Here is a 26,523-nt window from a genome sequence, read left to right as displayed (position 1 = left end):
CTATCCGATACAAAACTTTTGCGGATACGACCAAAACCGCCTTCGTATGGACAGGGTCTAAAGTTCATCCAAAATATCTGATTTATCACCTTTGTTCTGTGTGTATAAACATCAGCATTTTACTTTGACTTTGACAATATGTAACTGAATAGCAACAACCAACCTGAAAAGTCTTGTTGAATAAAATATGTCACCTTCATGATCAAACACACTCAAGGTTTAAATGTACACACAACGATAATCCAATAGTCTTTAATATAACTACAGTCCACAGAACCAGACACGCTACAGCACAGCAAGTTCAACGTCCTGTGCAGCTGACCTTTGTTGCACTTGTCAAATAACTGACATGCTAAAAACAAACATAAGACTGGGAACCTTTTATTTTATACATTTTAGCAAATTCAATTTTTTCATAGTTGATTCAAAGCACTCAGCTGGAGCCTTTGTGAGACTTACTGCCGTGATTTGATTAACAATGAATGTTTGGCTTAAAAATTAATCCAATAAAGACAGTGCTTCTTTCAAGTGCCAAACCGTTCACTCACAACAACTGCAATATCAAAGCTGACTGGCAGTACACTAAAAGAAAAAGGTCACCGAGTAGAATACCTGACTCAGATTCTGACAACACTCATTCAGAATAGCAGTTCACAAGTACATCCATTTATCCCACGACTAAAAAGAGAGCAAACCTGATTAACAAATGATGATTCTTTTTACAAGACTGAATCTTTACATTTTTATTCACCAAGTCTAAATATGACTCACTACTGACTTGAAGGAGAGTGAGTTTTAACCAGTATGTTCCTATAAGCAAGAATCCAATTTCGCCACAAATGTATACAGGAAGGAAAAAACTCATAATCACACACTTGACCTCGGTGGTTTCCAAAATTCTAACATGCTAATTCTACTGTTAAGAATTTTAGTACGTCTGGAGCCATAATATGAAGTATGTGAATTACATACTATAATATTACAGTATGCAGCCTCTGGACATTTTGCCCGCATAAATATCCCATAATGCAATGCAGTCATGGCTACATGACAGAAGGAGAAGGAAGCCAGTAGTAATATACAGACACCAGGACAATCAGTAATATACACACATACACATCAGCATAGTCTGTAGCATCACACAGATGCCAGTACATGCAGTACCACCCGTAGTATTACACACATATGAGGAGAGGCGAGATGGGCCGGTTACCAAGGTTACGTGCCCCCAGCTGGTGAGGGAGTTTTCAGCAAGTAACATGTATTCACACCCTGAGGAGTCCACAACACACAAAGATGCACAGTATGGAATTTCGGATGGACCGCTAATATACAGTCTAGGCAATCATGCCAAAATAAGTGCAAACATCTGAAGGTTAGTAGCCATGGCAACATAAAAAGCTCCAAACGTATGATCTAGGTTATTAAAAAAGACTAAACATGCCAGAAGATCGAGTAACTTTCACCGGTAATGTTTGAGTTAAACAGATTTTGAGGCCTGGGGGAGCATAAGTCTGCAGTTTACACAATGTGCTCTGTGACATAAACATTACTGTGGAAAATGTGGGCAGGTCAAGTGCATAATAAACTACTTGCTTTCTTAATTAATATTGTCAAGGTGCCCCCGCATAGCGTTTAACCTCCAGTTACTCCAGTGAGTTACTCAGTGGTCCAACAGGAGGAAAAAATGGTTGACCCGGACAGATCCCAGGTGTAAACGGGTGCAAATGTGAATGCTAAACAGGGTGTTGATGAAAATGAGTGTACATACTCAGTCAACATTCAGAAGAACTGCAGATAAATGAAGACAATCTTTCCATTTCCCCTCTCTCTGCATCCCTGACTCCCCCCCACTCATCTTCTCCTCTGACAGTCTTTTTCCACTTTGCCCCCCACTCCATCAAAAAGCTGCTTTACATGTATGAGGTGCACACACAGAGCTGTGATGAAAGAGGCAGAAATATATAGCAGAGGGACACAAGCCTTGAGCACACCTATGGCACCGGCAGATCGTTCCTATAACTCAACACCCCGCCCATCCAACGCCCTCCACCCTCCGTGTACTCTGCAACATGGATCTCCAGCTGTAATGCAGTGACAATAGAAGGAGATGGTTTATTTCATGTGCCATTTCCAACGGCACAGCAGTAATGAGGAACAACATTAACATTTTGCTGACATGTGTTTCTTCCCCTTCCCTTGTTGGGCATTAGTTTCCAGTTTGCTGCGTGGTGCTGTTCGTGTGCTGTATTTCATTGTACTGTATAAGTCAAGCATTACATATACACCCAATACACTTCTGTACCTAATGGTGGTACAATCTCCTGCAGTACAGGATTAAAGTAAAGACTATCCTGTACACTATGTATAGCATTTTTCTTTGCATTCTCTGACAGACACACCTTTGCATATACTTTATTATTTTTTAATATTAACCCCACAAATGTAATAAACTGCAAATATAATAAAAAATTGCAGCTTTTAACATAATAATCCCACAAACATAATAATTATTACATTTGTGGGGATTTATTACATTTAAATCTTCAGTTTCCAAAATTGTAATACCTTCCCATAAATGTAATATATTAGTACATCACATACATTTAAGTAATGCATGCATGAATATTCATTCATCTTTCTTTTTCTTCCCATTAATTCTTGTCCTTTAGATACTTGCCTTTTAAGAATGATCAAAGTTGCAGTTACATCACATGGTACTAATCCCAGATTAATAGGTGCTTAATTACAAATACAAGTGGAGAAACAAAACCAAATGGGCAAAAATGTTGTAAAGGTTTTGTTATAAAAGCTTCAGTATGAACTGGACAATTATTTATTCTCATTAAGTATAATAGAAGCCTGTGTTTGAACCATGTAAATAAAATGTCTGGATATGATTATGATAACAATGGAGAGGGTAGGAGCACACTGTGGGAAAATGGGGTATTACGTTTGTGGTAGGCGACTGTTATTACATTTGGGGGAAAGTAATTACATTTGTGGGATTATTATGTTAAAAGATGCAATTTTTTTATTATTATGTTTGCGGATCAGTATGTTTGTAGGGTTAGCAATGTATGTTTAATCCTTTAGTCTGAAATCTTTAAATGTAACAGCAGTCCCTCTCACAAAGTTTACAGGTGGATTTACGTGTATGAAGTTGCACCACCTACTTCATGACACAAAATTAAGCCAAATACAATAAAAACATTTTAATAAAACACGTACAAAAGGAATTTATGAAAAGAAACAGAGTTGAATAAATTCTGTGGCTTGGAGACATTATGTCTGAAACAAACAAATTAAATTTCCACAAAGCAGCAAATCCTTACATCAGTAATACTAATGTGGCTTATTTTCTTCATAAAAGTGCTCCAGTTTAATTAGATAAATCAAATAAAGAGGCACTCTTCTGATTTACACATTTTTTGGCATAATGAAAACATATTAAGTATCATCATTAATTATAGCGCACTCATCAAAACTCGAGTCATAAAGTGTTTCATACTGGGAAAAATTAGGGCACGACTAAAACAGTTGCCTGATGTTAGATGGCTTTGGAGGAGCTTCGTAGAGAGAGACAGAGTGAATTACACACTTAGTGTTTCTGTCCACACACTGTGAATACTACACTTGATTCCACAGTTAACAATACCTTTCTGCTAAAAACTTATGTGGTAAATTAAAACAAGCACATGGTTAATATCAGTATTTTACTCTGCTATCCCTTGATTACCCTAACCTAACCCTAACCCTAGAATCAAATATTGGTGTATGACCCCCACCAACTATAAATCAGTGACATATTTATTAACATGTGAGCTTGAATCATGTAAATGTCATGGGGAAACTCAGCTCTGTAGCTCTTTTAGCAATTCAGAATGAGCTTTATTAAAGTGAAACTGTAGTACTAAAATGTTAGTCTTTATCTATAGCCCCTTTTACACCGCACTTCTGTTCTGGAAATATTTCACCTTTATTCTGGAACGCTATGTAAAAGGAACACCTTGTTCCACAACCAAGGTGTGTCATTTTGATGACATATGTGCGACCCCTGTGCCGGGGGGATTTAAAAATGAGCATGGGCTGTGTACAGTAAACAAACATGTCAACACGACCAGAAAGATGTCGAACTGAGGAGACGCTCAGATCCACGAGTTGTTGTCACTTCAGGCTGAGGACTCTATCCATGGTAACATTTGTGGAACGGTGAAAGAAGGGCAGACTCTGGAGAGGTTAGCAACATTGCTATGCTCTGGGTATTTCCAACATGGAAGTTATACACACCATACACTGCAGCACCGGCCCTTTGATTCCAGAACACAGGTTGGCTGTGTAAAAGTCCAGCCTGTCTCACCTCTGTTACTCCTTTTTCTTGGTCAGTCGGTCAATGGTAGAAAAAAGGTGGGATCACCATCTCACCTTTTTTCCGCGATCTCTGTGTAAAAGTGACTTATGTCTCCTCAAAGGTCTAATGGCACAATTATGGACACAGTACCCCACATCTCCAAACTTCATTGACATATTACACTGTTGCCTTTAAAACTGGAATAAAGTATTTTTACTTCTTCTCATGAAATAATTGTGACAATGTGATTCATTCCTGATACATAAAGTGTAGCTGGGACTGAGTAAGTAATCATTGTACCAGATCAAAGGTGATTACTGATGTGTATAAATGGGAATAAAAAGCAGAATGTGGCTGAAAAAATAATTATTGCAACTTTATGGACAACAGTGTAAATTGCTTGATCAGTCTTAATCAAGGAATTGCTTCAGCATTAGGTAGGCGTACACTCAAGGATTTGTCTGTGCCTATTTTCAATGCAACATGCAGTAAAAATGAAAAACAAAACAAAAAAACAAAACCCCGCACTTCAGTTGCTAGACAACCAATGCAGAAAAGAAACAAAGAGACATAATATGAAACCTTAAACTGCTAGCAGAAGGAAAGCAAAGAGGCAACCAGAGATCAAGCAAGAAATCTTTGGTATCTGACAAACCACTGAGCATGGCAACGCCACTTTGGTACTTCATGGGATCACACCAGTCTTATTACTTGTACCAGTCTCGTGAAGAGTGGTACTCTTGATGCAAGGCCAAGTCTAAATGGATGGACTGGGAGGACTACAAGAGGGCTTTAGTATGAGAGCGCCCTTCCACGCTGCACCTCCCATAAAAAATAGATGAAACCAGGCAATCTCTGAAATAGTAATTGGTTCCCTAGTGACTGCCTAGCAGTGGTTCAAATTCACCAAAAATGAAGCCAGGCAGACACTATGGACAGCTTATAGGGGCAAAGAAAGGATGGAGCTTGTGTTCACACTTAGGTGATGGAAAAGAAACAAGAACAAGAAAAAACTAGCGCTGCAGTGCTGATGTAGCAGCCTGTTTCAGATGCTTGTAGTGGTGAAGCTTTCTAGTGCCTAAATGCTTTCACACATTTGAGCAGATTTTCTGATTTTCTTGTCTTTGGGATTTCAACAATCCATCACCTCGAGAGCCGCTAATGGCTCGGCATTGTGATAGCAGCCGACTGGTCACTGAGCAGCTGCTATGTGTGTGTATGTGTATGTGTGTGCATGAGTGTGTGTTAACTGTCCTCATGTGAGTGTTAGTGACATGGCAGTGTATTCCATTTGAGCCATTTTCTACACAAAAGGGGCGAAAGAAATCAATCAGGTGCTCCACCTCTTGTTGTGGTTTAATTACTCTGACAGACAGCAGTGCAAATCAGCAGCGTGCTCACTGAAACGCACACGCCTGCATTCTGACAAATGGCATCAGCCGTAATTGCCTCCAAATGAGCAAATAAATGGACGTGAGCATCAATATCAACTCTGGAGAAAGCTCACAGGAAAAATATGGGAAGGGTGATTGCAGGGGTTGCTAAAGCGCAGTGTGCAACACCAGATTGTTTGTGAGAAGAAGATTATATCACTGAACAAATACAGTATTTGTTCATTCAACTGTTCCAAGGTCACTGGTGCTGAACAGATTGAGCAAAAATGTAATAATCCTTTATTAAATGAGGATTCATTGAAAAGTTGACATTCCTTTCATGATCCTTTCCTCCTCTACAATCTGACAACACATTAAGCCCATTTGATGCTTGTTATTCTGAGACAGCTGCATTAAGACCCACCCGCTTTTCCATCAAGTGTTTCATTATGAGGCCCATGTGTTCTTTTCCCTAATGTACATCCCCATAAGGCTTCTTTATTTGACACATATATAAGCACATCTCCAGTAGGCAGGGGATATAAACAGTCAATGATAATCAAAAAAAAGGTGAAGATGGCCTGGGCATTAGGGACCCCATCCTTTAACACTATGGACGGCTGTAACATAATGCAGTGCAGCTCAATTTATTCCCTTAGTATGCCTATAAATGTACAACAAAGAAAATAAAATAAATGAAAGCGAATACCCTGCTCCCATCCATGCAGCGTGCTCCCGTCTGTTTGTGAAACGTACAGCTTTAAATGAAAGGAAAATTACCTGTAGCTTCTGTAAAACACTTTCAACCTAAGATACTGTTAGGGGTCATTATTTATTCAGTTTCATCTTTAAGTCCGGTTAAGAGTAAAATGAAGTCATTTCATCTCGACATCAACATTTTCTGATCCTTCTGATCAGACCATTCTCCATGTTTGTCGTATGCTGTGTTGCCATGGTTACGGGAGATGGTCTTGTATACTTCAAGGTTAGCAAAGACAGCTCTATCTATTTGTTTCTACCAGAATATAATGGCTGACATAAACATTTCAAGTGTCGGCTGTCTTTTTTTAGAGCTGCTAACACATCCATTGAAAGCCTTGAACCTCACCTCACCTTTGACCTGTTTGCCTAAATCACTTGTATTTGGCATATATGAGCAAATTTGTTAATACAAGTAGTTCTTGAATGAGTTCTATACAGTGGTGGAGTGGTCCCTGGAGAAATGGGTATACGCTCAAATTTTGCCTTTGTTTTTTTTAAGTAGTCCAGAAAAATGCCTTGTTTTAGAAATAGTGACACATCATACTACTCTATTTAGTTTACATAAAAATCCATCAGTCGTATTTGCTCACTATCATAAAATTATCATTCATTCATTCATAAATTTGTTTATTTCAAGCATTTACAGAGTACACGCAAATTCAAAATTCCCAAACCATTCATCTATACACAAAAAGGAGTGGGAAGAAGAAAAAATGATTTAATCCCACCCCCATTCTCATCATCAAATAACTTAACATAATAACATTTTAAACTAGAAGCACTTGGAGAGCGCAGACCTCCACCAAGGCTGATCAGTGGCCCCCCCTGTGGGCCCCCCCACCCCCGATCACCACCAAAATTTAATCATTTCTTCCTTATCCCACTTCCAACAAACCCTGAAAATTTCATCCAAATCTGTCCATAACTTTTTGAGTTATGTTGCACACGAACGGACAGACAAACAAACAAACAAACAAACAGACAGACAAACAAACCCTGGCAAAAACATAACCTCCTTGGCGGAGGTAATAATGACTTGATCAGGAGCAGTTTGTAGGTATTACTGGTCACACAAGCAGCTGCATGAATGTAAACATATTCAACATGAGGCAAACATAGGATAACGTTAGCCTTTCACAACGTTAGCTTTTCATAATGTTAGCCTACTCACAGAGTTTAACTATTGACGACAAAATCTTCTCCTCTAAATGTGCAGTCATATGTCCAGTAGTTTAAAACAGTGACTCATTTGGAAACCACCTTAAACTTACCTCAGAATTATGTATTCCATGAAAGTACGTTCTCTCGATATGTGTCACTCACTTCAAGGATGTTTATTCTGCCTTTCTGGTTCACATTTCCAATTAGAAAAGCAATCAGAGTGCAGACCTCCACCAAGGCAGATCAGTGCCCCACCCCCCCACCCCCAATCACCACCAAAATTTAATCATTTGTTCCTTGTGCCAGTATCAACATTTCCTGAAATTTTCATCCAAATCCGTTCATAATTTTTTGAGTTATCTGGCACAACAGACAGACACACAGACAAACAAACCAACGCCAGCAAAAACATAACCTCCTTGGCAGAGGTAATAATCATGCATCTTTCAATGAAACGTGCAGTGACCTGTCAGTCAACTGGGGTGGCACTGGCACCTGAGGCATCCAATCACGTCCCTGTTGAGGACAGTGCTAGTTAGCAATATTTTCCTCTGCATGACCCGCCCTACTCTGCCTCTGATTGGCTCATCAGTCCTCATGCCTAAAGTTAACCAATCTAATCAGTGAAGGCAGCGAATACTAGCCAATTAGAGACAGAGTAGGGCGGGTCACGGCTTCACCATCCGAGGAGAAAACATGGGCAATTTGGCTCACATACTACTGAATGGTGCACATTAGGGGGATTTAGAAGTGGGTATACACAATGATGACTGAAAAATAAGTAGGTATATGCTGCATACCCTGGACTACACCACTAGGTCTATATAACATGGCGTTTAGAGCGGGGATATGTTGCCACCTTTTTTTCTTTCCCTGCACAAATGCTTAGACAAAGTTCTCCCACACACTTGCTAGCACAATTCTGTCTAAATGCTAAATGGACACAGGCCCTTGAACAAAAACTCTTTATGTTCCTACGGTGGGAGTGACCGGTAGAATGACAACCATTGATCTGATGGAATGGGGAGTGAGGTGTTTCTATACTGCACACTTCATTTTGTCCTTGAGGATAGTCAGAGGGTACGAGTGGAAGCAGGGGCGCAGTATATAAAGTGCTGTGTAAGGAGTCTGTCCATTCCTATTTCCATCTATGCCGGCCACCCCAGAAATGTCCCCTCAACGAGGTCCACCCAGTCCTCGCATTCTTACCCCCAAAATGCAGTTGTAGGCCAACTGGATCCTACACTCAGAGGGACAACTTAAACTGAACCAGAGCTTTGTTTTGCAGACACTGACCATCACGTAGAGGTCAATGGTGCAAGATCTGGAGATCCCAAGTGTCTCAGACCTGCCCACAGAAGTAGGATAGAGGGAGACAGCAAAGCATGTTCAGCAATGAGAGACTGCAGTGTAAGCTAAAGCGTGTGGACAGCTGTGCTATTTACTGGCTGCAGCTGACAAACGTGTCAGGTCATTAGGGCAGTTTCATGCTTAATCAGGAATAATACCAGAATTACTCCTACAGTAATGTTTCACACAAAAGGGCATGCATTCCCGTTCTGCTGAAGATCTTATTTCTTCGCCTACGTGTTACTTCTTACATGAAAATAGTGGTGAAATATTATGCTCTGGTAGTTGGCTTTAAAGTCAGTGATTAACTAAGGATGTGAATTTAATAGCTAATTGGACTTTATGCAACTCTTATGTTTGGTATCACAACTTCATTATCTTAGCCTCACTTTTTTGTGCAGAATACAATTTTTCAATTAGTACTTTTAAAGGCATTCAAGGAAAGGGAGCTAAACCTAACAGCCCCTAAAACAGTGGTTCTCAATCTTTTTCTGTTGGCCCCCCTTTGGAGGATGAAAAATCTCTGGGCCCCCCTCAACCCCAACAACATTGTAACAGTGGTGCAATTATAACTTCTATTGAAAGAAACATCAATATCATAGCAATACTTTTTGCTTTTCATTGAATAACTTGTGCAAATTAAAAATAACTTAGATTTTTGCTTGAGCAGTACAAATAAACTAAACAAGACTACTCCCTGAGACAATATTTTTCCAAATACAAATAGGAAATGCACAATTATCCTACAACTATGACAATAAAGTTACTTTTTTTTAGAGCAACAAACAAATTTTGGTAACAAAAAATGAACATTTTAACAATATCAGTGGCTGCAATGAGCCCATTTAGATAGCACATCTCAGAACCTTAAAGTGCAAACTGTACAAACGGTGCAAAAACAGAAACACTGCACATTTTTCTTTTCTATTAAAATCCTTGTCCATTCTCCAAACCTAAACTCTTTGTCTAGTGCTAGATCACTATGGCAGTAGATTGGTTGGTTGTACGTCCCTAAAATGAGTCCAGGGTGCTCCAACACTAAAACATTAGTTCCACCTGCTACATGTTCTAACCTGAAAAAAAAAAAAAAAAAAAAAACACCCAGGATTGATCCCATGCCGCCCCTGGCAAGCCTTCTCATCTCCCCTAGGGGGCCCACCCCACAGCACACATATGACTTTTTAGTGGAATAGTTAATAAATGCAATGATAATGAATTACATTTTAACCAAGGTGTATTAGTCTTATGGTTTGACATCTATGCTAAGAATAATTTCTCTTCAACAGTAAGTAACTTCTAACCAGCTGCACAACTCATTTGTGTGATCTTACTGTGTTTACTATGAGATCAAGTGTGACTGTGTAATACAATCTCATTATTTCTAGGCTATTTTAACCCTTTGTAATAAGTTGAGTAGGCAGTATAGAGTATATGCAGTAATAGTTATTTATTAGTCCATGTGTCTAGCCCAGGTCAGTGTGCAGTGTTGTCAGTCAGTATGATGGCTGTGTCATTATGCTCGCCATTAGGTTGATGTGCCTACTACACATGACAAGTGTTTTTACAGTACATTGCATAAATTAATATACCTTCTCTGCTAGCACCATTTACTGGAAGTCAAATATGTGTGCACATTGTAAGCCTAATGTATAGTTACATGTTTTATGGCACATACATGAATGTATTTGTGACTCTTAGCTGTACAAAAGGGTCATTTATCACCTATAAATGTGCGCTTTCTTGTGTGCAGGATTGCGACAAACAGTTTTTTGTGTCAAACTGAATTTAGTGTATCGTCTTCTCTCTCTTAGAATAATAGCATATCTGTCTTTTGATGCGAACATAAACATGCATGTAGCATACACCTCCTGTTTTCCAACAATAAACTTGTGCCTCAGCCTGTTGTTGTTATAATTATATTATCAGACTTTATTTATGTGACCTAGATTGTGAGCATCACCATCACCTGCTGTTATAAATTAGTCTCCATAAGCTGCACATAATTATCTGCTGCCACCTCTTCACACCTACATCTACAACTTACATTATTTGACTGACATGTTGTCTACAAGAAGTGCAAAGCAGCACACAAAAGCAATAACAAACATAAATATGAGCACTTCAACAAGATTTCCAGATAGCTTTTTTTTTTTATTCCATGCATCTTATCCACCTCCTCAAGAATCTAAAAGCGTGTGTGTGTGTGTGTGTGTGTGTGTGTGTGTGTGTGTGTGTGTGTGTGTGTGTGTGTGTGTGAGATTTCCTCAACAGATAACTTTGATTTTATCAATGATATCTATTCTCCAAAAAAGCGAAACCCCTGCATTGGATGTTGATGTTTGCCTCTGGGAGCCTCTGCGTTGAGTCCTCTGTTGACTGACAGCACGCTGCTCTGCAGATTAGATCACGACGGATACCATGTATCCAAGAGCCGCCAAAACGCTATCTGAAATTATTTTAGACTCCCTGCTCTCTGGAGGGAGAGCGGTGAGATCAAATAAAGGATTCCAGGAGGAGATATCTGAATGAACCTCACACACAATATTTTGACTTAATCTGATGGATAATCCATTTGACTTGACTTAATAAAGAAAAAGATCAATAGCCAAAATGGAAAAATAATTGTGCCACTCAGCAACAGTTATGATGAGCTCACGCTGACACCACATGACGAGAAGGCGGAGACAAGAGTTGACTGGACAAATAAAACAAGGCAGTGGGGAATGGAAGTGACATTTCCAATCAACAGCGGTGTCTCAGGCCTTTACATACACTACCACAGTGTCAGTGTCATCCCTACTGACAGACTGAAAAGTGACAGGGGCTGGAAGAAATCTGCTGCCGTTCAGGTGATGTAGAGAAAAGACAGATAATATTCTGTGTTTTATGAGGTGACATGTTCTCTCAATAGAGTGAACATGAACACGTCTTTTGAACTCAATTTCAGAAATTATACAAACATTTAACTCCTGTTTGAGTAACATTTGATACAAACTTGCCCTCAGCTATTGTGAGAAATGATTTAAAGGGAAATATATTGTTCCAAAATATATTTTCCTCATTTATTAAACATCTTTTAACTGGCACTCGTAAATATGAGCACATTTCTCTGGTTTTAGCGTCGCTGCATTGGCTGCCTGTCCATTTTAGAATCCAGATTAAGATCATTGTATTTGTTTTTAAATCCCTCCATGGTCTTACACCACCCTACCTCTCTGAGCTCTTTCACACTTAAACACCGACTCGCTCTCTAAGATCAGCTGCTCTTGATGGTGCTGAGAACAACCTGTAAGCTTCGAGGACATCAGGCTTTTACTGCTGCTGGTCCCAGATTGTGAAACAACCTGTCTCTGTATATCAGACAGACCTCCTTGTTGCCTGTTTTTAAATCTCTTCTTAAAACCCACCTGTTCTCCTTGGCTTTTTCCCTCACATTTTGTTTCTGTTTTTTATTTTAACTTGTTTTATTTATTTGATTTTATTGTTTCTTAATGCTTTTATTCATTTTATGTATTGTGCTTTTAGTCTTCTGTATAGCATTTTGGTCCACTGTGGTTGGTTTAAGGTGTTTTATAAATAAAGTTGGATTGGATTGGATTTGGGTTTCTGTGAATTGCCACAACTTTAACTGAGATAGTCCGCTAAGACCACAAGACTGACAAGAACCACCCAAACCATCATGACACCATAACGAGTTGTCCACACAATGGTGTCCATGGCACCGACAGGATCGGGGCACAGTTAGCAGCATTTTATTTGTTTTTAAAGCAAAAGACAGTGAAACCGCCAAGTTACAGACAAGATATGATGAATGACGCGCAATATTTTGAGCTGAAGCTTAGCATACACATTCTGGAGACATGTGAGACCTTCATTAACTAATCAAAAATCAGAACAATATGCCCCCTTTAGCCTAAAAAAGATTATAATATGTTGTTGTTAGGTCTTAAGAAATATCCACAGTCGTGACTAGACAACATGACGTAAACATTAATAAAAAATTACCAGTAACAAAGATTGTGTAGTTGAGACAAACATGGGTATTGATATTTTTATATGATTTTTGAAAAACATGAAAATTAATCTTTTATTTTGTAGCATGATTAGTTGTCTTATGTCCTACATGATTTTTACTTTTTTTTTTTATTTTTTTATTACCATATACCCTTTTTGTTTGTGTGCAATTCATGCTGTGTGTTATTCTATGTTTTATTACTATTCCCGTTCATGAAAACCATATCTGATAGCTTAAATATCTTCTGAGGCTGGTTGTCATCAGGGTTATCAGCATGTCAGACTGTGTGAGAAATCAAAACCAGGATGTATTTATGTACAGAACAAGTGCGCTGCCTCATATTCTTCATATTTTCTGTATTTCAGCACATTTACAAACAAGCCTTTAGAAACAGTTTTATGTTGATGGGGAGGACATGTGAAAATGGGCCATTCTAATCAAAAAGCAATATATAAATTTTGTCAATAATCCTAACTCCAGCACAATTTGAGACTATAATCTCTCTTTAGTACTGAACCATTTGTGCATAAAAATCCACAGTGGAATAACAAATTGCAGAAAAGACAGACAATTGATTTTACTTTGCACATCACAGCCAAAAATATGTCTGCCGGAGAACAGAGCGGAGCCCAATTTGTACTCCAATACGACCAGGGAAATTGTTTTCAGTGCAGTAGGAATGTAATGGGATAGCCGCGCTGTGTACATCAAACACTGCAGAATGGATATAAAGCTGAACAGACTACATAAAATAAATACAAAAGGGTGCATAATGAACTGACAATATAAACAGTGTAATGTTGAAGGGAGCGCAAAGCAGAACGCATACTGAAGAACAACACGCAAGGTTGAAACAGTTCAGTGGAGTTCTATGATGTAGATTTACATGCTGTTTCCTAATAAAGAACCCAACAGGTTTTTTGTTATACCTAGATTAGCTAAAACCATTACCTACTCACACTGTGATTGGCAGCAGCACACTCTGCAGTTGCCATAGAGACAGCACAAGGATGCTTCTCTATGAGTATTCTTCTGTAAATCAAGAAGACCATTCTCACTTGTATCTCTCTACGACCCATGTCTGCTGACAGAGGATGAAAACCATCAATTGGGGGGAATGTATCAGTGCAACCCTATGGACCAAGCGGTGCAGACTGTGATTTCACATATGGAGGAAAGTAAATAAAAGTGTCAAAGTCCAAGGAAGGAACACTTCAGAGAGAGAAAAGAGGCATCCCCTCTCTCCATTCACTCCGGCCTTGTTGCCATTCGGGTTATTTATAGACAATTAACTGTTTTGTGCAGCCATGAATCCAAGGTCACTGCACTGTGACAGGAATGACACTCTTATAGAGACAGAAATAAAAGTGAGAATGTTAGAGGTACATGGAGCTCAGAACAGGCAGTGATACAGGGTGATACGTTTGACAAGAAAGGTCAGACTGAAACAATCCAGCAAAGACAGAGGGAGGGAAGTGTTTTTGTTTTCAAAGCTGGAAAAAGCACTATTTACTTTCTGTCTTCTTAAATCTAAATTAAATAAAGGTAATGTATTTAACTGAGCTGGCACATACTGTCAGGTCCACTGGTACCAGTCTGGAACCCATGGACATCACCAAATGTTGAGTATCTTACCTGGAGATGCTTTGTCAGGTCTTTACTACATCTGCCTTCAGTTGCTGATTGTTTGTAGGCCTTTGTACTTTCAATTTACTAATGGACCTGACTGTAAGTTTAGGTAAAATTATGGAGAAAAAAAAATTTGGTGATCATCAATTTTTTATCAAATCTGTAAAACCCGAATCACAGCCTAAGTATAATGAATCTGTAAGTCTTTCTGTGAGTACGCACCGGAATCTCTTCCCTCATGATGAACAATTTTGAAGTGTACTTAATCATCCGTCCATTTGTTTACAGAGATGGGCATTTTTGGAAATTTATCGCGACGCAATTTGTTGAAAGTGGAGCTCCAAACAGCTCCAGTAGCAAGAGGCAATGAAGCTGTTTCCCTGTTTGTGGCCATAATGCTTGAAGCTCCACTTCCCACAATGCACGTCGAGACAAATTTCTAAAAATGCCCGAGTGACCTACCAGTTCTGTTTGTAAACAAATGGACTGTTTATGGTGGAGTACACTTCGATACCGTGAGGAAAGAGATTCAGGTGCGTAATCACGGAAAGACTTACAGATTTGTGATACTTAGGCTATGACTCGGGTTCTACAGATTTGATTAAAAAAATTGGTGAAGAAAGTCATACGCAGCTTTAAGATCCTAGTAGAATGAAGTTCTGTGTGCATCTTCTTGCAGGCAAAAGCCAATAGACTCAAATCTCATGTCAAGCTGTCATTCAATAAAAATTTACAAGAAATATAGACTGATTACACATTGTTTGTTGCCTCTGTTCTTTCCTCTGATGAAAACACAGCAGTGTCAAATTTTGCACCATTAAAATATACCAAAACTGTCAGTGTGATCCAGCCTTTGTGTTTCTTACCGCCTGAAATTAAGGTCCCTTTTACAGGCTTTTTCTTTAACTCTACATAATCTTCAGCAGTAGAAAATAAACACTTCCTTGTCTTTAAGAACAGGCAGACACTCACTGTGAGAGCAACTCCATGGCAACTGTGCAAACCACTAATGCTGATGAAGACAGAAAAACACAGTCAAAAGCCTGAGAAAGGACATGGAAGTGGCCCTCGAGTCATGACATTTTCATTCATTCACTCATCTTCTGAACCTGCTTTATCCTCACTAGGGTCGCCGAAGGGGCTGGAGGCTATCCCAGCTACCTATGGGCGACGGCGGGGTACACCCTGGATGAGTGGTCAGTTCACCACAGGGCTGACATATAAAGACGAACACCCAATCATTGTCCCATTCACACCTATGGGCAATTTAGATTAACCAATTAACCTATTAGAGCATGTTTTTGGATGGTGGGAGGAACCGGAGAGAACCCACGCAAACATGGAGAGAACATGCAAACTTGGAATTGAACCCAGGACCTTCTTGCTGTGAGACAATAGTGCTGTCGGGATTTTTTCAAAATAAAAAAATAATGATGAAAAAAATTGTAAAAAAGAAGAAATAAAATTATATTCTTGCATTTCAGCTCACATACAGTTCGACTGTAACACTCCGCAGTGCTCTCATGTCCCCGTGTCCCTCTCCAACAACATCCATATATAACGAAGGACATGAGCCTGATTTCCTCTCCTCCCCCTCTCTGCCCTCTGTTGACTCCTCTCTCATGCTCTCCTGGGTAATCAGCGATGAGCGCATAAACGCTCATCCATCCACAGCCAGACACCTGCTGCAATCTGTTGACTCTGAGCAAGATTTTTCACCTGTCGCTCGCAGCTGAAACAAAAATGGGAGCCAGTCTGTTCGGAGGTTCACCAGTTCTGCCTTGTTAGGTTTCACCGTGCACCCAAATGTGACCTGTCAGGCTTTCACAACACCTTTGACAACCGTCGCAGCAGGGGCAAGACATGTTCACATTTAGTTGTTGTTCAAGTTTTACTTTTTCTGTACCTCAGCACTTCTACTGCGTCAATAAACTTTTACACCAGTTGACATGCAAGAGGATGCGGCACAGTTTGGTCTGATCTTTTCAGCTGTACATGGTCGTGCCCCAGTTTCATAAATCAATGCAGGGAACAACTGTTAAAGTTTCAGCAGGTAGAAACCAGAGGGAAAAAACTATCGTTGGGAAAAAACACATCCTCTTCCTGCGGCTCTCTCCCCTCTGTCCTAAATATAGACTATATATCAAGAAAGATGTTTCCTAATCACAATTGGAGTAAAAAAAAAAAAAAAAACAGGTGATAAAACAGGTAATAAATAAAGAATATGATTTCTAACTCACAGCATATTTCCCTAAGTCATATTTTTTCAGGTCATACCCAATGATAAAAAAATAAATTAGCATTATTAGGAGAGTAAAAATGCGCAGAAATCACAATTTGGCCAAAAATATGACTTGGGCACTTATGCTATGATGCTAACGGTTACTTCAAGAACTCAAAAACACATCTGAAGGACACATGACAGGACTACAAATCAATGAGACTGACTTGACTGGTTCAACAGAAGACTGAAAATGCACAGTCTACATTCACAAAGAACAGCAAATCATTACACATCAATGCACCTGACTGCTGGGTAAACACATCAGCTAGTTAATGTGCAGCAGTGACGCTGAAATCAGTGGTAATCGCCTTGTGCTGTTGTCATTTTTTCTGCATAATTGGAAATTACAGCAAACAGGGGCAATCCTGTGAACAAACACCATCAGTCTACAGTGATCAGATTTAAACCTGTTACATCGCGGCGCTCTATTGGTAATCAATGAAGGCTTAGAGGCATCTACTGATTGCCATGCAGATGTCCTCATCACATGGTGACAGTAATCTAAAATGAGCCAACATGCAAACACTACACTGTTCAATGGTGCTTGTCAGCCATACAGAGGTGACCCAGTGTGATCGACTGCGTGTTGTCCAGTACCTCAGCTCAATTTAATTAAACTCATAATTGCATGTGTTCTCAAGGTTGTTAATATCTAAAGTATAACATTAGACTACACTTCTCCTCCAGTCCTGATCCTAATCTGTCCTCATTTCAGATCAAGCAGAAAAGGCCCCAGCACTTCACAAGTCTGGCTGGTCCCAGGTCTACCCAGAATCCTCTGTGGATGGATGAGTAGCAGTGATGGATGACACAAAGCTGAGGACCCTTCAAGAGTGTAGTGTTCCATTAGCCCGACTGTGATGTACTGCTGATCCTCCTCAACGCTCATACACATATGCTCTTTATAAGCCATCATTTAGGTCTGTGGAGGAGCCTGATGTTCTCTTCATGTTCATTTGGAAAAGCGTTGAAGTCAATTCAGTCACAAGCAAAGGCGAAAGTAAGTCATATCTCCAATTTACCGGTGTTAATTTTGCCTAAAAACTGTTATTGAATTTTTATTTCATTTTTTTATCTTGTAAAAAAAAAAGGTACTTTAAGGCTACTGTGTTACAACATCAAAGTTGGTGGTTCTTTTTTATTTGTAAAATAGTGTTTTCCATTCCCACCTCTGCTAGACATTGGAATCCAGAGTTGTCCTTGAACACACCTGACCTCGTACATCTTCACTCTTCACAGGCAGCAAATCATCAAGCGCCATCTCCAACTCAACTGGCCTCCATGCGAGAGTCAACAAAACCTCGAGGGTAAAGCATAAGCGTATTAATAACATATTCACTTATTCCCCAAGGACGGCCGCAGAAGCTGATAAGTTTTGTTGGTATGAGGAGGCTGTTGGCTGCTGATGAGGATGCAGCGCACGCTTTTGTCTCCATGCACACAACATGGTTTAGGGCCTGAGGGAGTGAGTCAGAGAATGAATCAGAGCAGGAGACAAAAGAGTGTGCATGTCAGAGACAGAAACAGAATAAGGATAAGAGATGATAAAAGTGTGACAAAAGAGACAGGCACTAACTTGGAGTCATGGAGACAAGAAAGGATGAAAAGAGAAAGAAAAAAAAACACAAGAGAAAGCCAATAAGACAAAATGTTGGATGCTTCATTATTATCGTACCTCATTACCTTTGATGACTGATAAAACTGATACAGTCCTTCGAGTACTTTATCTTCAACACAACAGCGGCTCTTTTAAGGAACTACAGCTAAATGCAGTGAATAAATCAACAGCTTTGATCAGCAGCCAAGCCCTGCCAAAGAAGAACAGCAGTGAGGTTTTGTTTACTACTCACCAACATAAGACACCGCCTCAGTTCTCAATTAATCAGGGGCAGTCTGCTAAAAGCAAATCAGATCGTCTGTTTCGTCAGACTTCGTTCAGCTAATGATCGACTGGTCTCGTATGCTCTTTTCCGTGAGCCTGCTTTATATCTTTCTTTATACAGCTGCTAATTCCCCTCCTGCAGATTTAGTACCTGTAGATCCTGTGCTTTAAGGAATAAGGCCTCAAACTGACACCGGTTTGCCTTAATCAGCTCCTGAGTGGTTATTAAATTATCCTTTGGACATGAAATCAAGGTTCCCTATTATTATAGTAACTGCAGAGACTGTTGAAAGATCGGAAATTGCTGATTACATACACTGCCATGTGGAGCCATCTCATTATTTTCTTGTTTTTGCTCTTTCTGTGAATGGGTGTCCATGACGTGCAGTGATATATACTCAAAATGTTGATTATTTATCACATAATTGCCACTGCAGCATTCATAAAGATGCGAGAAAAACAAAAAACAATCATCCCAAATTGAAGACATGTCGATTCATATGAGACTAATCTTAGCATAGGATCTGCGTGTGTGGTAATATGTTAAGCATTATAGCCATGACTACAGACAGTTATGGCAATTATCACACATTATCAGATGTCAACAGGTAAAACTACTGCAATGTAAACAGGGATTTAAAGGGGTCATATCTTGATAAACCCACTTTAATTAGTCTTTGGTACTAGTGATGTACTGATCTTGATTTTTTTTCGCTTCTGATCTGATCTGATTTTTTTTAGGATTAGTTTTGCCGATACAGATCTGATACCGATCCGAAACCGATTTTTTACACAGAAATTTTGATTTAAATTTCTTATTATTATTTCTCATTATTTAGGGGTTATTATACTATTATTTTACTTGAGATCACAACTGGGCTGAATGTGGAACCTGAGCCAAAATAAGTATGACACCTTTGACTCTTAATAACTTTAGTAGAACTTATGCACTTTCCAAATTCTTACTGTGGCCCAAATTAAAACCTTTGGCCCTGGTTTTGGCCCATGGACCGTATGTTTGCCACTGTTGTTGCATATGGACAGGTCCCTCCAGGTATTATATGGGGGTGCGTTCAGTACCATACGTTACTGATGCATGGACCAGTTACTTATGGGTCGAGTCGGGGTGTGTCAAAAGAATGTCATCTTATTTGCGGTTGGGTCGGGTCAAACACTTCCACAAAAGCCCCATGGGTTGAAAAAAACCCCAACTTGCACATCACTACTGCATGTACCTCTGAATGAGTGCGCGCAGAGTGAAAGTGAAACTTACAGACGCTTTACTAATTCCTCTAAGCCTCCCAGTGATGTGCAGCTAATTTTCCTTTCCTCTGCCTCAGGAGCTTTAATTTGAGGGGGCAGGATGTTTGTTTAACCACCACCACCACCACCCCCCCTCCAGAACCAGGCCCGGATCATCCCAATCTCGTGACTAAATCCAATTCGATCTTCTAAAAAATGCCAGATCGGCAGCTGATACCAATCTTTAGATCAGATCGGGACATCTCTATTTGGTACATTTATTTGTGTATTTGGATCCTAATAGTTCAAAAAGTTTGAATTTGAACCCTCCAGGTGCTGCAAAGCTATCTTTATATTCATTTTGACAAAAATCCAGGGGATTAATTCCTGCTTAATTTGTTACGTCTATAACTAGTTACATCACAACATTTGCACATACAGGGTGGGGAAGCAAAATTTACAATGAACATTTAGTTGTTTTTTCTCAGCAGGCACTACGTCAATTGTTTTGAAACCAAACATATATTGATGTCATAATCATACCTAACACTATTATCCATACCTTTTCAGAAACTTTTGCCCATATGACTAATCAGGAAAGCAAACGTCAAAGAGTGTGTGATTTGCTGAATGCACTCATCACACCAAAGGAGATTTCAAAAATAGTTGGAGTGTCCATAAAGACTGTTTATAATGGAAAGAAGAGAATGACTATGAGCAAAACTATTACCAGAAAGTCTGGAAGATACTATTAAAGAAGAATGGGAGAAGTTGTCACTCGAATATTTGAGGAACACTTGCGCAAGTTTCAGGAAGCATGTGAAGGCAGTTATTGAGAAAGAAGGAGGACACATAGAATAAAAACATTTTCTATTATGTCAATTTTCTTGTGGCAAATAAATTCTCATGACTTTCAATAAACTAACTGGTCATACACTGTCTTTCAATCCCTGCCTCAAAATATTGTAAATTTTGCTTCCCCACCCTGTATAAGGTCAAGACTTCTGACAAACATTTCTCCAAGTACTACATAATTGTTTGTCAGCAGCAGCGGTTGTAGTCCAAACTGAAAATATGTCCAAACTTCCTAAAATGTTCAGTTGTTGGTTGAACGGGACAGAGCAGCACAGCCAACAACCTGGAGGGGGTGGGGGGTGAAGTGGCTCATTTGCATTTAAAGGGCCAGCGCTCAAAACCACCTTTCTGGTTTCATTATTCAGAAATAGGGTTGAAGATGGACCTGCAGAGTTGAATTAATGAAGAATTCAGACCCAAGCATAGCATTTACAGTTTATGCAGACCACAGGGAAATGTTTTAAAATATATAATTCCATTTAAGAAAGCAAAATATCGCTCCTTTAATACATATTGACACAAGTCTAGTATAACCTGGAAACCTCCAGTGATTCAGAAGTTAACCCTGTATGAATGTCTGTCATGCAGAATATTCACATGTATTCACAAAGTTTTTTTTCTTAAATTTACTGACTTTATTCCACAATTCTGATGTCAAGGGCAGGCTCATCACTTGCAGATAACTCTTAAAAGAAGGGGGGAAAAAATGTTCCTTACTATAGCTGTCAAGTATGTCACCCATCTTATCTTTTGAGTTGTCACTTTTCTGAAGGATTTAAGTTTGTTATTCGGTGAATATCCATACCCCATCATGACATGAGCCTCCTGAATTTCTACCCAAAATGTACAGATGTCGATAAGGAAACTGAGCAAATAAAATCACTCCAAATCAGAGAGATGCTACTTGGCACAGCATTATAAGTATCACAGAAGCTCTGTGTTTGTTTCTCTGTGATAGGTCAAAAATCACCTACCATGTTTTTCTTTTGCCAATCTAAATAAGGTAGGAGGATTTTTTTTTTTTTACCATAGAAATTAAAGACATGGATGAATCATGCAGGATTTAGATCACTGATGAACTTTGTAACCACTGCAAATTAACTGTTTAGGTGAGGGTTTGTTTTTTTTTTTTTTATCAATTTTAATATCAAGATTTCAAAAAGCTGTCTGTTTCATTCAGTTATGTTGCTTGTTGGAATATTTCAGCTTTGGTGCTTAAAGGGCTAACATAGGGCCACAGGTAGGGATGTACGATTAACAATATAACGATAAACCGTGGTAAAATAAGAGAAAGAGAGAGATGTATGGGACAGCGAACGCATACCTCCATCCCATGCATCTCCCTCTCTCTTTCTCTCTCTCTCTGAAAAAGAAACTAAAACAACTCAAACTTGATATGGAAAATGGTTAAACGAGCTCCACTATGACATGTCCAACTATTTTTTTTCCCGCTCAAAAAAAAAAAAAAAAAACCACTCAGGAATCCATAAGAGAATTGATAAGGAATTGGACTGGTGAGCAGAATCAACAATGGCACTGATGTTGATCTAATCCTATCAATTCCCACCCCTAGTGCAGATATCTGTTATGACCATAAACTGCCATCTTTAATGCACATTTGTATGTTTGATATTCACATGTTAATATTTGAATGTTTCTGTCTAGAGAGTATATTGTGCGTGTTATTTTATTTTATTTTTTTTTTTTTCAAAATACAACTTGGTTATGGGGCGGCCATGGCTCAGGTGGCAGAGCGGGTCATCCAATAACCAAAGGGTTGGCAGTTCGAATCCCGCTCTCTCCTAATCAATCCGTTGTGTCCTTGGGCAAGACACTTCACCCTCCTTGCCTCCAGTGCCACTTACACTGGTGTACGAATGCGAATGAATGTTTGGTGGTGGTCGGAGGGGCTGTAGGCGCGAATTGGCAGCCACGCTTCTGTCAGTCTGCCCCAGGGCAACTGTGGCTACAGATGTAGTTTACCACCACCAGAGGGAGAATGTGTGTAAAGCGCTTTGGGTGTCTAGAAAAGCACTATATCAAATCTAATCCATTATTATTATTATTATTATTATTAATCATAATCATAATAAATTATTGTGTTATTATTTTATTAGTTTTTTTTCAAAATGCAACTTGGTTAAATTATTTCAGTGTGTGTATGGGTACTTTTTGAACATTTTGAGCACATTTCAACAACTCTGCAATAATAATGATAACCGTGATATGAAATTTTCATATTGTTACACCTCTATTCACAGGAAATACTAGACCCATACAAATAGGACTTTGACAGTTTCAGCTCATTTTAACATCATAAAAATGAACTGAATATAAAATCTTTTTTTTGCAGATACTTTCCTCCCACCATCTAGTCCCTGTACCTGAATGTTGACTTTTTCCACTGTAAAACTCATCATTCCGTGTCCCGATGCTTTAATGATGCACTTCCATCTATAAGATCAAGACATGGTGAAGCATAAATCTGTGTAGTGTCCTGGTAGGAGTCCAGCCCACGAGGCAAAGAGGACTAACATGGTTTAAAGACAGGGCTGGATCCATGTCAGCCTAGCAGCCATGCAGAAAACCCAGACAGGATAGAAGAAGCCAGACAGGCAGACAGGCAAAAATAACAACAAAACCAATTAAGAAGAAAGGTTTTCTAAACAAAAAAAAGAGGCAGCGGAGAGATTGGGATGCTATAAAGATTGACAAAAGAGGAAAAAGAAGCGACCAAGAGGAACAGCCAGACGGGAAGGCAAGAGAGAGAAAAACGAGACAGTAGATAAAACAGGACAGAGACGATGCAATGAGAGGAGGAGGAGATAAAGAATAAAAGAACGACAGAGGAGAATGTTTTCCGTGATACAAAGGAGTATGAGACCAAAGAGAATCAGATAGGCCTTGACACTCTAACTGGTCTATGCTGGGCAGCTCCCAGTAGAAAACAGGGACAGACTAATTTTACAGGGCAGCTCCCAGTGTTAACATGTGATCGGATGTGAATGTGAATCGAGGTATAGCTGCATAAAAAAACAAAAAGCACTCAGCGGACTTTCCTTGAGCTTACCCGCACAAGCAAACAAGGAAACTAGGGGGACATTTACATAAAAAAGACAGTAAAAGGGGGAGATTGAGAGCCAGCGAGAGCCAGATGCAGCAAGGGAGGTGACAGACGACTTCTTCCAGCTTGCATCCAGACAAACAAAAGCAGCTCCAGCCTGGAGGAGATCCAGGAGGAAGCTGAGGCGATAATAAGACAGTCCTCGTCCCCTATTTCCAGTCTGCCATCACTGACCAGCCAGAGGATGATGAAAAGAGGAGGAGGAAGAGGAGGAGGAGGAGGAGGAGGAGGAGGAGGAGGAGGAGGAAGAGGGTCAGAATTGTCCAGCCAACATTCAAACAAGCAGGAGGGGAAGCGTCTGAGCAGGCAGCTGTGGTGGAAAAGCCCGGGGCAAGGAAACGGAGGAGCACTGCAACATATTGTATTATCTACAGCGAAATGACCACTTATCCTCCCCCCAGCAGCAGGAACAGGCTTTTACAGCTTGTGGCTGTTTTTGGTGCTTGTCTCCATATTATATCCATACTTTATCTGCTCAGGTTAATTAACAGCCACCCCACTTAAGTTACATTTTAGATACATTTTCCTGCTCTGAGTTGACTTGATATGTCATCCAAGTCTGATACAGTGTAGACATTGAGCCTGTTTACATGCACAATAAAAATCTGATCAGTATCCGATTTCTGGAGGTGTCAGATTATTTAAGTGATCCTGTAAACTGCATAATGCTATATGTTTTACAAGATAATGACAGCTATTTGTTTATTGTGGTGGTGGTTGCTAGTCTTCCTGCCCAGAATAAAAGACTAAAATTCAATACACAACATATACAGTTGTGGAAAAAATTATTAGACCACCCTTGTTTTCTTCAGTTTCTTGTTGATTTTAATGCCTGGTACAACTAAAGGTACATTTGTTTGGACAAATACAATGATAGCAGTTTAATTTCAGAGCTGATATCTATCCATTTTCCATGGTTTTCTTGATGATAACCAAAATCACTTAAGATCTTACATCAATATCTATGGCAATGTACTGACAAAAACAGCTTTTAGGCATTCCATGTTTTCTTTTCTGTCTGTTTAAGTCACATGATACACACAGGAGTTAGTACTTGATTGCGTAACCATTATTTTTGATGGCTTTTGATGGTCTAATAATTTTTCCCGTGACAGTACAATGCAAAAAACATACAATTACAGATTGAATTTCATACAGAAACTTTACAACCTCATCTATCTGATTATGAGAAATCGGAGGATCACGCCTAGATTTCTCCTCATACTCTGATGTCTTTGTGGGTGTATGCTTGTTAATTTGATTTACTTTGTAGTTTTGCATCTGTGCATGTACAGAAACAAAGAACATGGAAATGATATAGTCACAACATGAGCAGAAGACAATAATAGGAATTTTGAATCTACTATCACTACCTATGTAGATATTCTGAAGGAAATCCAAAAATGGGCTGAAACATATAAACCAGAGTTTTTTCTTTATCACATTACTGAAGTGCATGTAAACTAAATATTATAATTATCTAAATACTCCCATTTACCATATTTTATGGTCATGTAAACAGACTCAGTTTTTTTCTCTTTTTTTTTTTTTTTTTTTTTAATATACAGTGCATCTGTTATTTAACTAGGTGAATCCTAAGATTAAAATCTGACACAGTAACAACAAATCGGATACCTAGGAAACAGCTGCTCCTCCTCTGGTTTTGCTTAAATACTGTACTATTGTAAGAGCAGTCAAATGTGTTCTGTCCACCACACTTTTTGTCCCATAAAACAAATCTAAATAGATGTCTGTTAATTGAATACAAAGGTGTAAAAAGGTGTGATGATGTGGGAGAAGAAAGGGGCTGATTTGTGTTGCATGGTCATAGTCATGAAACACAGTTGTGTAGCAGAGGAGGAGGAGGGGGATGAGATGGTGCACTGCATCTGCAGGCAGGCAGTGTTCATGCTTGAGCGGAGAAATTGGATGACTTCACCGTTTCCTCACAGTGTCTCCAGTAGGTGCACACAAACACACACACTTCTACCTCAGAACTCGTTTTCCTTGTTGAAAAGTGACTTCACTTCTACATGCATAGTCAGGAAGGATGACATCATTTCACTTAGCTTACTTACTAGACTTTTTTATTCCCTTGATATGCTTTTTAGACACAGCAATATAAAACTCTCTATACCGACACACTTCTGATTGAAAGTATGTTTTGTTGATCTAAATACCCTGAGATGTTTTACTAAATCAGGGTTATAGTTTTTACATTGTTTCTTTGTTATTTTATTCTCTGTTTTAATATTTATCACAATTTTGGCTGGTTGTCACGGCGTCAACTTATGGATAAATAAACAGGGAACACACTCCAAAGAGCTAAACTCAAGTATCAAGGTAACACTTTTTTGGGATAACTCTACTTCTGCTGGTTCACACTGTTCAAAATGTAAAAAGCTGTTTGTACAGGGCTCAATTCTGACAATAAATTGTTCATCCACGTGTTTTTCCTAAATAGTTTGGCCCTCATGAGGATTAAGACAATAGTG

The 26,523-nt window shown here is 39.2% G+C and overlaps 1 long non-coding RNA gene across 1 annotated transcript; it reads right to left on the bottom strand.

Moving 5' to 3' along the window:
* Positions 1–2,568: 2,568 nt before the first annotated feature.
* Positions 2,569–24,813, bottom strand: LOC115430169 (uncharacterized). The gene is made up of 3 exons (XR_003936892.1): positions 24,800–24,813; positions 23,102–23,103; positions 2,569–2,741 (listed from the first exon to the last, which is right to left on the bottom strand). It is a non-coding gene; the product is annotated as an uncharacterized LOC115430169 (long non-coding RNA).
* Positions 24,814–26,523: the final 1,710 nt, after the last annotated feature.

Source organism: Sphaeramia orbicularis, chromosome 12, assembly GCF_902148855.1.
Source record: "Sphaeramia orbicularis chromosome 12, fSphaOr1.1, whole genome shotgun sequence".
Classification (NCBI taxonomy): Eukaryota; Metazoa; Chordata; class Actinopteri; order Kurtiformes; family Apogonidae; genus Sphaeramia; species Sphaeramia orbicularis.
Note: the sequence above shows the minus strand (reverse complement) of the source record. Positions and strands in the feature narration are given on the sequence as shown.